The following is a 15,078-nucleotide window of genomic DNA, read 5'->3' as shown; positions in this document are numbered from 1 at the left end:
AACCGAAAAACAGCACAAAGAATCCGACAAGCTTCATGAACGACGACCACGAGCAGTGGCATTCGCCTTGTGCCATGGCGTCGAGGAACAATGACGAGGATTTGATCGATATATAATATGCCGTGTTTGGTAAGTCGTTGGGGAACTATATAAGTACTGGAGAGGAGGGGCCTCTTTGTTTTGCGTTACCGACGGAAGGATCCGTGCTGTAGCCGGACACGGCTTGCGTGGCTGAATCGTGTGGCGGCGCGCCATCGCCCGGCATTGGTCTCCGGCTCGCGGGCGCTCCTCCGCGAATACTAATAATCGATCCGGATGCAGGCGTCCAGTACCTCTTGTTGTTCCCGAAAGATGGAGGGGGGCAGATTTCACTAAGGAAAGGAAACTCAAGATCGGAATAATTATGCTCACCTTTCCTTGGAGTCGTCATCAAGGCATAATTATGACGTCCGATGGTGCCACTTTTATCCTTGGAGTCGTCATCAAGGCATTGTGCTCACCTTCTAGTGACATCGGTACACTCCATGGGAAACCTCATATCCCCTCGGGATGGACGATGGTAGCATTTTTGCATCATATTTCCTTGGAGGGCATCGTTCTTGGAATGGATGCTGGTTAGAGGGAGCAGTGGATGCATGAGGTTGGTGGAGGCGACAATCATGGCGATGTCATGTGGTGATGGTGTTAGGGCTTCTACAACAACGGTGACAAGGGTGAGCGATGTCAGAGGCACGACAATGGTTGCGATAGGCTGCTCTTCTCTCGTGTGTTTGTGGGTTTGCCCGAGGTGGTTTGTTGCTATGAAACCAGAGCTGCATCAGTGGTGTTTGGGTGGCAACGATGATAGGTGGTAGCTGGTCTCTTTGACGATTTTCCATGGCGCCAGACTTGCATAATATACTTCATAGCTCTCCATAAGAGTCGTAGTTGTGTTGTCCCGTCTCAGGTAGCTAAGTGATTGGCATGGATCTTCATGTGGCTTTCCACAACCTCTATGATGTGGGTTGGGTCGAAGGTCGTCTACAGCAAAATTAGAGTCATCTGCTCGAGGAGAAGGAATGATGATAATGTGTGATCAAGAAGAGGTGATGACGATGACGCTTATGTGCTACCTCGATGAGTATTTATTTGCATTGGTGTATGTATGCTGTCTTATGGGTGCCCCTTAATGGGTTGTGATGGTTTTCACAGGGGGTGGATTAAGCTTGTGCTCGTTAGTGTTCGGCTCATTAAGCTCGTGCTCGTTAAGGTTCAACTCATTAAGCTCATCAAGACTAATGAGCAGAAAACCTTGTTCGCTGTTTGCTTAAAGATCGTTAAGCTCATGAGCGCTCACGAGCACTTGTTAATAGACTATGATGTGTTACGACCTGCAAGATGAGAGCTTGAGTGTAATTTTACGAAGGGATATGGTGACTTTAGAAGGAGGTGCGCTATTTTAGTGCCTCCTATGGGTTGGGATGAGTCAACTAGATTGAGTAGATGGGTTGAGGTGCCATGAAATATTGTCACGTATGATAGAAACATATGTTGTACTATACTAACAAGCTTAAAAAGTTGCTCGTGAAATTCTTTACCTCGTTTATTGAGATCATTAACATTAACAAGCTAAAATCAGTGAATTGACTCTATTCATTAAGAAGTGAGCTACGAACTTAATGAGTTGAGCTATCAAGCGCTCATTAAGCTCACGAGCTAGGAGCTTTTGGTCCAACCTCTTGGCCCGAGTTTTCGTAAATTAACTAGAAAACTCTATTATTCTTAATTAATGGACAGGATAAATCTTTTGCCTCTATTTTAGGGGGAAATGTAATTTCTTTTTTCTTTCTTCTATATTTCTTTCCTTTATAATCTTTTATCTATAACATTTTGCTGTTGTTTCCTAGTTTCACGTCTGTAGCTTTTATGTTTTTCCATGTACATAACTAGATGATACCCCACGCGTTGCTGCGAGAATTGTTTGCAATATATTTCAGTGACATTTGATGACATGAACATGAGTATTCAGATTAATAAGAGAAAATACATATGATTGTTATATAATCATGCAATATTCATTGAATATAATGAGAACAATATAATTAAAACATCCGAGCCTTTTTGCATGCATGGTTGCATGTTGCGGTGGGGCTTTTCCCATTCATAATTAGTACTTGAGATAAATATGTTAGTGGTGATCAACTACTCAGGTATATATGATACATTGATATCACTTTACAAGAAGATTAGTTAATGTATTTTTCCACGGTTCCATATAATTTATTCTATGATTAGTTTTTTAACTTTCACTTTTTAAGTGCCCGCGCGTTGCAACGGGGGCAACTTTATTCTTCTAGTTCAACATTAGTTGTGTCTAACATATACCTATAGGGCACATCAAACGACATTCTTTAAGAAGTTGCTAATATACATGAATTTAAGAATTTTCCAAAATCTATAGAATTTTATATCTTGTTGCGACAAACAAGGTGGGCGTTGCTCTTTCTTTATCTCACTTTTGCAGGGCCATGGAGTATCTGCTCGAGCTCATATGAGCTTGGATGAATAGTAAAATCTTTAAAATTCAATAAAAGTTGGATTTTTTGTAGCAAATATTTTCAATGCTTGCAAAATGACACCCGTGGAAGTCGTGGACAAAATTGATGCTCCAAAAATGTTATTTTTGAAAGCATTTTGGAGTTCCAGTTTTGCAGTTGCATCCGTGATTCTTTGAAATTTTTCTTTGGAGTCATGAATACGGACATCACATATATTGTGCCGCCTTGAGAAACATCCTTTAGTAGTACGTCCTTCCCCGCAATTGAGAGTAATTTCTCCTTCCAACCTTGAATAATTTGCAACACTCTATCTGCCAAATATTGAGCAACCATGCTTAATTGTTGTTTTGAATAATTTAATGTTTTATTTTAGAAGGAATAATTTTCTCTTATGGGAGAATTTTTGCTCATCGGGCTAGTCTTGCTGGCCCCCTCTAAGGCCTCATATTTCATTGGCCGAACTTAACACACTATCATCATGATTCTCGAATCTCAGGCTTAGTTGCCTAGATTTGTCACTGATCATCACCTACCATAATGCCAAATATAACTATATTATTTGCAATGTTGGTGATACTCTCACTATAAAAGGAGAAGAATGTGAAATATGCTAACATTCTTGCTTTTCTGTTTGCAAACACTCAACCTTCTTACGAAACTAGTCCATTTCTTCTCTACCCTTTCTTCCTCTAACTTCTTTATCACGTCTCACAAATGTGGCGAACTACATACGGATGTATTAACATGGAGAACTTTGCGTCAACAAGCGTCCAGATATAGAGGAAATAGAGTAGAGAAAGATTATCACATCTATAAAGAGGTTAGGGTGAGGTGACGAACAAGTGATAGATGATGCCAGTTGAAATGTAGTGGACATGGCGGGTGGGGCCTGAATTATCCCGAGGAAGGAAAACGTGATGGTTATGACATTGCAAAGAGAAAAGAGAAATGGATAAACAAGGGGATGAAGAACTGAAATATTGTTCAATGAGCATGTTCCTATATATTGTTGTAGAAAATCAGAAAATACATTGGCATCTTCAAACTTATTACATCATCCGACTCCCAAGTCTGCAAATGCTTAAATTAGACGCATCGAAAGCTTTCTATTTGGTCTAGTGGCCGTTTTTTATTGAGGTCATGCAAAGGTTGGGCCTTGGACACTGGTGGATTGCATGGATAAGTGGACACCTTGCCAGCTCATCAACGCAGATAATGGCGAATGGCACCCCTGGGAAACCGATTTATAGTTGTCGTGGACTTCGCGAGGGTGACCCACTATCCTCCATGTTGTTTATATTGATTACGAAACCATTACAAAAGCTTTTTGAGCGGGCATCTTTGAGTGCATCCTTTCCCCCTTGACAAGCACGGTATGCAACAAAGACTCTCCATCTTTGCTGATGACGTGACAATATTTTTGAAGCCAATTATGATGGATTTGAGAGGCTGCTCTTCGATCTTGGCGGCCTTTGGGATGGCCTTGGGGCTGCAAGTGAATCTGTGGAAAACTGCAGCCATTCCCATTAGGTGCTCTCCGGATCAAATTCTGATGGTCAGTAACATGCTATGTTGCTCGATTGGGAGATTTCCTTGCAAGTATCTTGGATTTCTGTTAACCATTAGGAAATCGTCAATTGCACAACTTCAAGGCCTGATGGATCAGCTAGCAAACTGCCTTCAGAGTTGGCGGGCGCCAGCACTAGAGTGGGAGATTTTTGCTCATTCAGTCAGTTTTGTGCGTAATGCCAATGATGGCTTTGTACCTACCTATGGAAATGGTGGGTGCCCTAAATAAAACAATAAAAAGGTTTCCTTTGGTAAGGCAAAGCGGAGGCAAACAAGGGTAAATGTGCGGTCGCTTGGGATGTCGTGTGTGCGCCTAAATGGGCAGGTGGGGGCTACCTCACCAAGACACTTGCCCTTTTTGTAACTAGAAGGATGATAACATCAACCACATTTTACTACACTGTGTTTTCTTGAGAATTGTTTGATTCCAGATATGTGTAGCTTTGGGAATGCCGCAATGGACGCCCATGATACGTCTCCAACGTATCTATAATTTTTCATTGTTCCATGCTATTATATTATCTGTTTTGGATGTTTTATATGCATTAATATGTTATTTTATATGATTTTTGGGACTAACCTATTAACCTAGAGCCCAGTGCCAGTTTCTGTTTTTTCCTTGTTTTAGAGTTTTGCAGAAAACGAATACCAAACGGAGTCCAAACGGAATAAAAATTTCGTGATGATTTTTCTTGGACTAGAAGACATCCAGAGGGCTTGGAGTGCACGTCAGGAAAGCCACGAGGCGGCCACAAGGTCGGAGGGCGCGCCTAGGGGGTAGGGCATTACCCCCACCCTTGTGGGGCCCTTGTGGGGCTTGGAGTGCACGTCAAGAAAGCCACGAGGCGGCCACAAGGTCGAAGGGCGCGCCTAGGGGGTAGGGCGTGCCCCCCACCCTTGTGGGGCCCTCGTGACTCCACCGACCTATTTCTTCCGCCTATATATTCTCAAATATCCCAAACCCTATCAGGGGAGCCACGAAACCACTTTTCCACCGCCGCAACCTTCTCACACGTGACATCCCATCTAGGGGCCTTTTCCGGCATCCTGCCGGAGGGGGATTTGATCACAGAGCGCTTCTACATCAACACCATTGCCTCTTCGATGAAGCGTGAGTAGTTTACCATAGATCTACGGGTCCATAGCTAGTAGCTAGATGGCTTCTTCTCTCTCTTTGATTCTCAATACAAAGTTCTCCTCGATGTTCTTGGAGATCTATTCGATGTAATACTCTTTTGCGGTGTGTTCGCCGAGATCCGATGAATTGTGGATTTATGATCAGCTTATCTATGAATATTATTTGAATCTTCTCTGAATTCTTATATGCATGATTTGATATCTTTGCAAGTCTCTTCGAACTATCTATTTGGTTTGGCCAACTAGATTGGTTTTTCTTGCAATGGGAGAAGTGTTTAGCTTTGGATTCAATCTTGCGGTGCTCGATCCTAGTGACATAAGGGGAACCAACGCATATTGTATTGTTGCCATCCAGGATAAAAAGATGGGGTTTTCATCATATTGCTTGAGTTAATTCATCTACATCATGTCATCTTGCCTAATGCGTTACTCTGTTCTTATGAACTTAATACTCTAGATGCATGCTGGATAGCGGTCGATGTGTGGAGTAATAGTAGTAGATGCAGAATCGTTTCGGTCGACTTGACACGGACGTGATGTCTACATTCATGATCATTGCCTTAGATATCGTCATAACTTTGCGCTTTTCTATCAATTGCTCGGCAGTACTTTGTTCACCCACCGTAATAATTTCTATTTCGAGAGAAGCCTCTAGTGAAACCTATGCCCCCCGGGTCTATTTTCCATCATATAAGTTTCCGATCTACAATCTTAGTTTCCTATTTACTTTGTTTGCAATCTTTACTTTCTGTTCCATTAAACCAAAAAATACCAAAAATATTATCTCTCCATTTATCCATCTCTATCAGATCTCATGTTGCAAATAATTTTGAAGGGATTGACAACCCCTTTATCGCGTTGGGTGCAAGTTGGTGTTTGTTTGTGCAGGTATTCGGTGGCTTGCGTGTTGTCTACTACTGGATCGATACCTTGGTTCTCAAAAACCAAGGGAAATACTTACTCTACTTTGCTAGATCACCCTTTCCTCTTCAAGGGAAAAACCAACGCAAGCTCAAGAGGTAGGAGCCCACTACAGATGACATGCTGCAAGCGTGGTGCTTGAATAAGAGCAAGGAAGGATAGTCCGTGAAGGACACTCACGCTATTTTGCTGCTAGGCCTATGGAAACTGTGGAAACATCATAATGCAGTGGTTTTGATGGAGCAGTTCCTTTGCTCAGACACAAGGAGGTTGTATGCAGAGTAGAGAGCGAGGAGAGGGCATGGTGATCTGCTTGTCTTTTAAAAGGGGATCTTGATGTATTCTTAGGAGCAGTAGTGGCGCTAGGCTGGACACTGTTGGGAAACGTAGCATGCAATTTCAAAAATTTCCTACGCTCACGCAAAATCTATCTAGGAGAAGCATAGCAATGAGAGTGGGAGAGTGTGTCCACGTACCCTCGTAGACTGAAAGCGGAAGCGTTTGACAACGTGGTTGATGTAGTCGAACTTCTTCTCGTTCCGACCAATCAAGCACCGAACGTACGACACCTCCGAGTTCTGCACATGTTCATCTCGATGACGTCCCTTGAACTCTTGATCCAGCAAAGTTTCATGGGAGAGTTCTGTCAGCATGACGGTGTGGTGATTGTTATGGTGAAGTGATCCGTGCAGGGCTTCGCCTAAGCACTACGAAGATATGACCGGAGGGGTAAACTGTGGAGGGGGGTGCCACACACGGCTAACAATTGTTGGTGTGTGTTCTAGAGGTGCCCCCACATATATATAGGTTGGAGGGGAGGAGAGGCAGCCAAGAAATCCTACTTGGGGTCCTCCCAATTCGGCCTCCCCCTTTCCTATTCCTATTCGGAGTAGGAAGGGAAGAGGGGAAAGGGGGAATCCTATTCCCCTTTTCCTTCCCCCCTTCCCCTTTCCTTCTCTAATTTGGCCAGCCCATATGGGGGGGGGGGTGCACCAGCCCCTTTGTGGCCCATAAGGCCCATATCTTTTGCCGGGGGTGCCCGGAACCCCTTTAGGTGACCCGATAAGCACCAAGTGCATCATGAAACACTTTCGGTGTCCGAATACCATCGTCCTATATATATCGATATTTACCTCTCGACCATTTCGAGACTCCTCGTCATGTCCGTGATCTCATCCAAGACTTCGAACAACATTCGTTCACCAAATCACATAACTCATAAAATACAAAATCATCATCTTCGCTTGCTCGTTTGCCAGTTGCCACCATGTCTGAAACTAGGGAGGTTATTGTTGAAAAGAATAGTAGTGACGATAAGGGAAACCTTGATGCTTTTGCTAATTCTAATCCTCATGAAAAATCTACTATCTTGCACGCAAAAAAATTTCCCATTGGTAGTGGAAATATTATTGGGAAAGGGTGTTGGGAAACATAGTTGAAAGATCGAGGATGTCTCCTAGGGGGGGGGGGGTTGAATAGGCGCTTTAAAATAATAATGGTTTAGGCTTGAACAAATGCGGAATAAACCTAGCGGTTAATTTGTCAAGCACAAAACCTAAAACAACTAGGCTCACCTATGTGCACCAACAACTTATGCTAAGCAAGATAAGCAACTATGTGATAGCAAGATATATGACAAAGAACAATATGGCTATCACAAAGTAAAGTGCATAAGTAAAGGGCTCGGGTAAGAGATAACCGAGGCACGCGGAGACGATGATGTATCCCGAAGTTCACACCCTTGCGGATGCTAATCTCTGTTTGGAGCGGTGTGGAGGCACAATGCTCCCCAAGAAGCCACTAGGGCCACCGTAATCTCCTCACACCCTCGCACAATGCAAGATGCCGTGATTCCACTAAGGGACCCTTGAGGGCGGTCACCGAACCCGTACAAATGGCGACCCTTGGGGGCGATCACCGAACCCGTACACTTTGGCAACCCTTGGGGGCGGTCACCGGTACGCGTCAAATTTCTCGAGGCGATCTCCACAACCTAATTGGAGAACCCGACGCTTGCCCGGAGCTTTACACCACAATGATTGAGCTCCGAACAACACCAACCATCTAGAGCGCCAAGGCACCCAAGAGAAACAAGCTCTAGGGTGTCCAAACACCCAAGAGTAACAAGCTCAAGGGCACCAAGCACCCAAGAGTAATAAGCTTCTCAACTTGTAACTTCCACGTATCACGTGGAGAACTCAAACCGATGCACCAAATGCAATGGCAAGGGCACACGGAGTGCCCAAGTCCTTCTCTCTCAAATCCCACCGAAGCAACTAATGCTACGGAAAAATATGAGAGGAAGAACAAGAAGGAGAACACCAAGAACTCCAAGATCTAGATCCAAGGGGTTCCCCTCACATAGAGGAGAAAGTGATTGGTGGAAATGTGGATCTAGATCTCCTCTATCTTTTCCCTCAAAAACTAGCAAGAATCCATGGAGGGATTGAGAGTTAGCAAGCTCGAAGAAGGTCAACAATAGGGGAAGAACACGAGCTCAAAGGATAAGGTTCATTGGGGAAGAAGACCCCCTTTTATAGGTGAAAAAAAAATCCAACCGTTATACTCACAGCCCGCACAGAGCGGTACTACCGCTCCAAGGAGCGGTACTACCGCTAGGGCGGTAGTACCCCTTTGAAATACAACAGCGAGGAGGCAAAAAGGCCAGAAGAACCGTCGGAGCGGTAGTACCGCTTGACCTCACGGTACTACCGCTAGGGGTAGCGGTACTACTGCTAAGGGTAGCGGTACTACTGTTTGCAAGCGGTACTAGAAAATTACATCCGGGCCTGCCACCGCAGGACTTGGGACAAGTTTTTGGTCTGGAGGGGTACTACCACTGTAGGAGCCGCGGTAGTACCGCTCTGGAGCGGTAGTAAAAAATTACATCCGCTCCATTTCGCGGTAGTACCGCTGCAGCCTTTTCAGAACACCAAAACTGCCACAACTTTTGCAAATGGACTCCGAATTCGATGAAACCAAGTTTGTTGGAAAGCTAGCGACAAGGGCTAACACAATCTTGAAAGAAATATCAATAAGAAGAAAATGATAAAAGGCCCATAAGAAAATGTTGAGAATCCTTCCTCGGATAAGACCGGTAAAACCTCCAACACCGAAAACATCATAGAAGACGCATGCGAACTCCGTTTTTGATGAGCTCAAGCTTGTCATCAAAATGACCATAAGCTCTAAGACTCACAAAGAGAACCAAACAAGAACCAAGAAACATGATGCAAGAATGCAATGGTTTGAGCTCTCTACTAACGATACGATCAAGCTACCAACTTGAGAGCCCCCCTTGATAGTACGGCGAACGATCCTATAACCCGGTCTCCCAACTACCACCATGAGACAGTTAAAATAGAAAACCTATCAAGGGCAAACCTTTGCCTTGCACATGGACCACTTGAGCTAGATGATGACGATATTGACTCCCTCAAGTTGGACCACCTTTCTTGATTGCGTTGGCTCGATGAAGACTAGATGATTGCTCCCCCATAGTCCACTATGGGTGAGCCACTCTTAGGCACATCTTCACAAGTCCATTGACACCACAATGGATGGCAAGATTCAAGCACTTGATCTCTTCGTGATGCTCCACTTGAACTTGCGCACGGAAATCTTGATGACGATCACACTTGATGTCATCCTTTCCATGGGTTGTATGATATCTTCCTCTTGACGCAAGCCCATGGACACGTACCTAACCCCACATAGAACTCTCACATAGACCATGGGTTAGTACACAAAGTGCAATGGACAAAGCTTACCATACCATGGGATCACTTGATCCCTCTCGGTACATCTTCTACGCTTTGTGAGTTGATCAACTTTATTCACTCTTGACTTAGTCTTGATCAACCTTGAATCTTTCCAACTCTCTTCATTTGGATGATGTCTTGAAGGTAACACGAATGATCAGACAATCTTATTCTTCAAGACATGCTTGCAATAAGCTCAACACTCACATGACCAATCTTTGGATAATTCCTTAATAGCACCTTGGTCAACTCATAAACTCCTTGAAACCAACACATGGACTTCAAGAAAAGCCTATGGACAAATCCTTCAAATATAACTCAAGACAACCATTAGTCCATAGAGATTGTCATCAATTACCAAAACCAAACTTGGGCGCACCGCATGTTCTTTCAATCTCCCCCATTTTGGTAATTGATGACAATCACTTTCAAGAGAGTTTATATAAGGAATTATGCATCATCATGCAATGCAACAACCAATAGTGCATGCGAATGAGATGCAAATGCTAAGGAACAAAACCAAAGCAAGAGGATAAAACTCTCTAAACTTCTCCACAAAACTCTCTGAAACTTCTCCCCCATTGGCATCGATTGCCAAAATGGGCGAAAATCTAAGAAGGCCAATATAAATTGTGGTCCTCCATAAATTTTGTATTTCTCAACAAGAGAGTGGAAAGCAATACACATACCCAAAGGTAAATACTTGGAGGAACACAAACTATATTGAGGCACAAAGATTGCTACAGAATGATATGCCACAAAGACATAACAAAGAGAGACACAAGCAATGAAGCAGTCAAAATATACCAATTGAAGCAAGCAATCAAAGGATATCAACTGAACCAACTAGACCAAGGATCCTATGAAACACAAGAATAATTGATATTATGATATGAGCAGAGGAGTGTTCTAAAGAAACTAGAGAAGCTCCCCATGATTTGTGCCCAAATAAGAATATTCGTATTGGATACAACATGCACAAAATAGGATCATAGCTCCCCCAAAATGAATAGAAACTCACAACCAGTGCAAGTGGGCAAATAGGTGACAAAGCCTAGCACTTGCAACAAGAACATGGTTGAGCAACATGTAACAGAGGCAACTAAGAATAGGCTCAACCAAAACCGATGTGTGTGAGTCAAGGCAATGCACTTGATAAGACTAATGTAGGAATGAGCATTAAGCATCAATATAGTCTTGAAAGAATGAGATACACGGTGCAAGGCATGTCATTCCCACACACAACTAGCAAACGGGTTCACAAGCTCACTAATAAGCATATAAAGAACCTATGCTTGTGACAACCCATGGTGAAGATAGAAAATGAAAGCCTCATCAAGACGAGGGATACAAATTAAGATGGCAAAGGCCTCGTCAAGACACGCATGAGGAAAAAGATCTTCACCACAAAAGAGTGCATCAAGATGCAACGAGATAAGACCCGCACTCAAGACAAAAGCTTTCACGGAGCCACCAAAGAAATAACATAAGAAAGACAAGGTGGACGTGAAAGAAATGATATCATCTAGAGATGTAATTTCTCTTAGATGTAAAAGGTTCTAGGTAGACGAAATCATGATGATATATGTCTACAAAGAAGGATGTACACCCGACATAGTTACAACATGAAGGAATAAGATATCCAAAAGGAAGTCATACATATACCAATAAGATATTTGCTTGGAAGCATAGCACATGGCTAGATATGGTCTTATTGTATATAAATGAATTCCTACCACACAACCATCAAAGACATCACAACTAGCAACATGAGATCATTGTTGGGATGCTTTGAGAAAGGAAACAAGTATCACAAGAAAGAATGAATACATGGCATGATACAACCTACACAAGGTTGATGCAAGAAATGTGTGAATGAAGTAGATGATGATACTTGTTACCGAGATATGATTGGAGTGATGTAGTAGATACCAATTGAAGGTAGATGGTAGTTCATTGATCATCCTAGCTTGAATCCAATAAGCACATGGTGGAAACACCTTCCTTGTGAGTGAGCCGAGAAACCAATGCACATCCAAATGTTCCTAGAAGAACAAGACAAACTAAACGGTACCCAAACTCATTGGGACCACATAGTTAGAAACACCAATACATAGGACAAACTCCACATAAATATGTGCATATAGATATGAAAATAAATATCATGCACATCTCATCCAATTTGAGACTTGGTGGAGTTTCCTTATATATTGGGTCAAAGAAAGGAAGCATGCCAAATAAAATACATGAAGTAAACATGCATGCTCAAAACTTTCAAGAACCGAAACCAAATGAAAACGAAATGCCAAGTGAAAAAGGATACCAAATAGATAAATCATCATTTGGAAGATATCATTAAAGATACATCAAGGAATGAGATATCCATTGATACACACTATATTAAAGATGTCAAACTCCCAAAGAGAGGATGGTTCCAAACAAACCAAGCTCTCAACAAAGTTTCATGATGGCACAAGGTACCAGAAGAAAACGGCTTGCCTTCCACCAACACACACTTGATAAGGATCACAAGACGAGCAATTTATAGAAAATAGGATAGCTCCCCCACGAGCTGTGCGTTATAGGGAATTTGCATTTGAGTACACAATGCACACAGTGAGATCACCACTTTCACTATATCTAGAAAACACTAGACAAGAACAAGAAATTAACAAGATCCACAAGTGGTATGGAAGACAACGGGAGTGACACAATCCTTGGCAAGAGAAAAGGCAAATAAAAACAAAAGCCAATGTAAAGATGATCAATAAATTCTACCACACATAAGTGACTACCAATTGTCAAAAGACAATAAGTATTTGGAAATAATTCCCGGTGGTAGATAACAAGGACATCCAGCATCATCTTCACAACAAACACTAGCAAATTGCAACTTGTAGAGCTAACATGTCACTTAGGAACAAGATAATTAATCATATCAACTCTAAGTGACAATATCTCAAATGTACACATTTTCTAGGTTTGTAATATGCACATAGCATATTACTCCCCCATAATGTGATACCAAAGAAAACTTAACAAGAGGCAATAAGAGGATCCAACGAGAGATAATCAAGGACTTTTTAGAATTTGAATTTCTCATGAGAGATATACCACCTAGCGACTAGATAATCTTGAAATATCAATACTAGATGGTATTCCTCATGTACACACATTCAGGATTATGAGGTGCACAAAGCACATCACTCCCGCAAAATGGGATGTTCCATTAATCTCTCACACGAGCCAACTAGGATACTAACAAGAAGCATACAGGCTCAAAGCATGACACACACGCACATGATGTGCAAACCAACACACACAACTTGATTTCTCAAGATAAGCAAGTTGGAAGCACAACATATACAAACACATGCAAGGAACAAAACCAAAACATGCAAGGGGCAAGTAACTTTCAATGTAAACAATTTAAGCACAAGTTACCGCAAGGGGGAACATTGGATATAAGATAGAAACTTGATAATCCGAATGACTTGGCTTGAGACAATATGAATGATGAAGACCCCTTAATTCTTCATAATGTAGCCAAGTCTCCAATGACCTCCATCAACACCTATTGGTCAAGTTTTAGCTTGTTGGTCCCCAACCAAGTTGGGTCCTAAGAGGTTAGTCACAATAGGCTTGGCCACACAAATGGTTCTTTTCTTGACACCACTTTGAGTACCAACAAACTTTGCAAACACATTGCCAACATTATCCTTCCCAAGAGAATAGACATCAACAATAATAATTGGGTTGGATACGTTACCACTTGTGCATGAAGAAGCGAGGTGACCTTTCTCACGACATAGGTAGCAACATCTACTCTTCACTTTCTTCTCACTTGATTTCTCAACTTGAGAAGCATTAGCTTGAGTTTTCTTGGGAAGAGGCCTTTCTTCAACTTGAGGTTGAGCATGAAAGTGACTTGTGGCCGCTTCCCTTGTTGCTTGTCACTAATGGGCTTCTTCTTCAATGGGAAAGATCTAACATGATGCCCTTCTACTTTGCACTTGAAGCAAACAATCTTGGCCGAATTCTTGACTTGTTCTTGGCCCTTCTTTTTGTTCATCTTGGACTTCTTATTCTTATTGGAGTTGAATCCAAGTCCACCTTTGTCACTGGGGGATTTTTGCACACTCAAGATATTGTTGAGTGTGGATTTCCCTTCATGACTCTTTTCCAAGTCTTTCTTCAAAGAAGTGACTTGGGCCTTGATCTCTTTGATTTCCTCTACATGGTTAGTCTCAACACAAGTACTAGAGGAAGTATAAGCTTCATCATTAGAGCAACAAGGCAGGGAAAGCAATTCATCACAAGATGTACCAATGTTATGCATAGACGAATTACGAGGACTAGCACAAGGCAATATAGCATTTTGACTAAAAGTGGTGCTAATGTCCACATGAGGCTCACTAGATGTTACCTTAGCAATCATAGCCTCATGAGCTATTTTTAGCACATTATGGGATACAAGAAGATCATCATGAGAGCTAGAAAGCTTTTCATGACTTTCTTCCAATTTCCCATACTTGCTAGATAGCAACTCAAGTTGAGCCCTTAGCTCAACATTCTCCTTTAAAATGGATGCTTCACAAGAAATAGAGTTAGTAGCACAAGCATCATCATTAACAACAAGAGGAGAAGGCAACTTGGCAAGCTCTTTTAAATAAGAAGCTTCAAGTTGAGCATGAGACTCGGTGAGTTTGATGAGCTCACCCTTGATGACCCTTGAGCCATTTTTGAGGTGCTCAAAATCCTCAAGGAGTCTAGCATGAGCAACTTCAAGCTTAGCATTTTTAGTTTCAAAAACATTGGCCACCTCAAGAGCTCTATCATTAGATTCCTTCACTCAAGATAATTCTAGAGCAAAAGTCTCCTCAAGAGTTTTGGAGGTGGTTTGTTCATGTTCAAGAGCTTGAGATAGCTCCGCGATCTCAGTTGCGTAATCACGCTCATGGGCTTCCATTTTCTCAATGGTGACCTCATGCTCCTCTAGATGAGATTCCAACTCCTCAATGTATTTCTTGCCATCAATGGCAATGGACATTATTTCCATGAAGTTGGAACGAGCAATTTTATTTATATGAAGAGCTTTAAAAATAATTTCCCCCTTAGTTTTTAAGGAGGCAACATTATCATTCTCTTCATCA

The sequence above is a fragment of the Triticum aestivum genome, chromosome 2B, assembly GCF_018294505.1.
Source record: "Triticum aestivum cultivar Chinese Spring chromosome 2B, IWGSC CS RefSeq v2.1, whole genome shotgun sequence".
Lineage (NCBI taxonomy): Eukaryota > Viridiplantae > Streptophyta > Magnoliopsida > Poales > Poaceae > Triticum > Triticum aestivum.
This window is presented reverse-complemented; position numbering follows the sequence as displayed.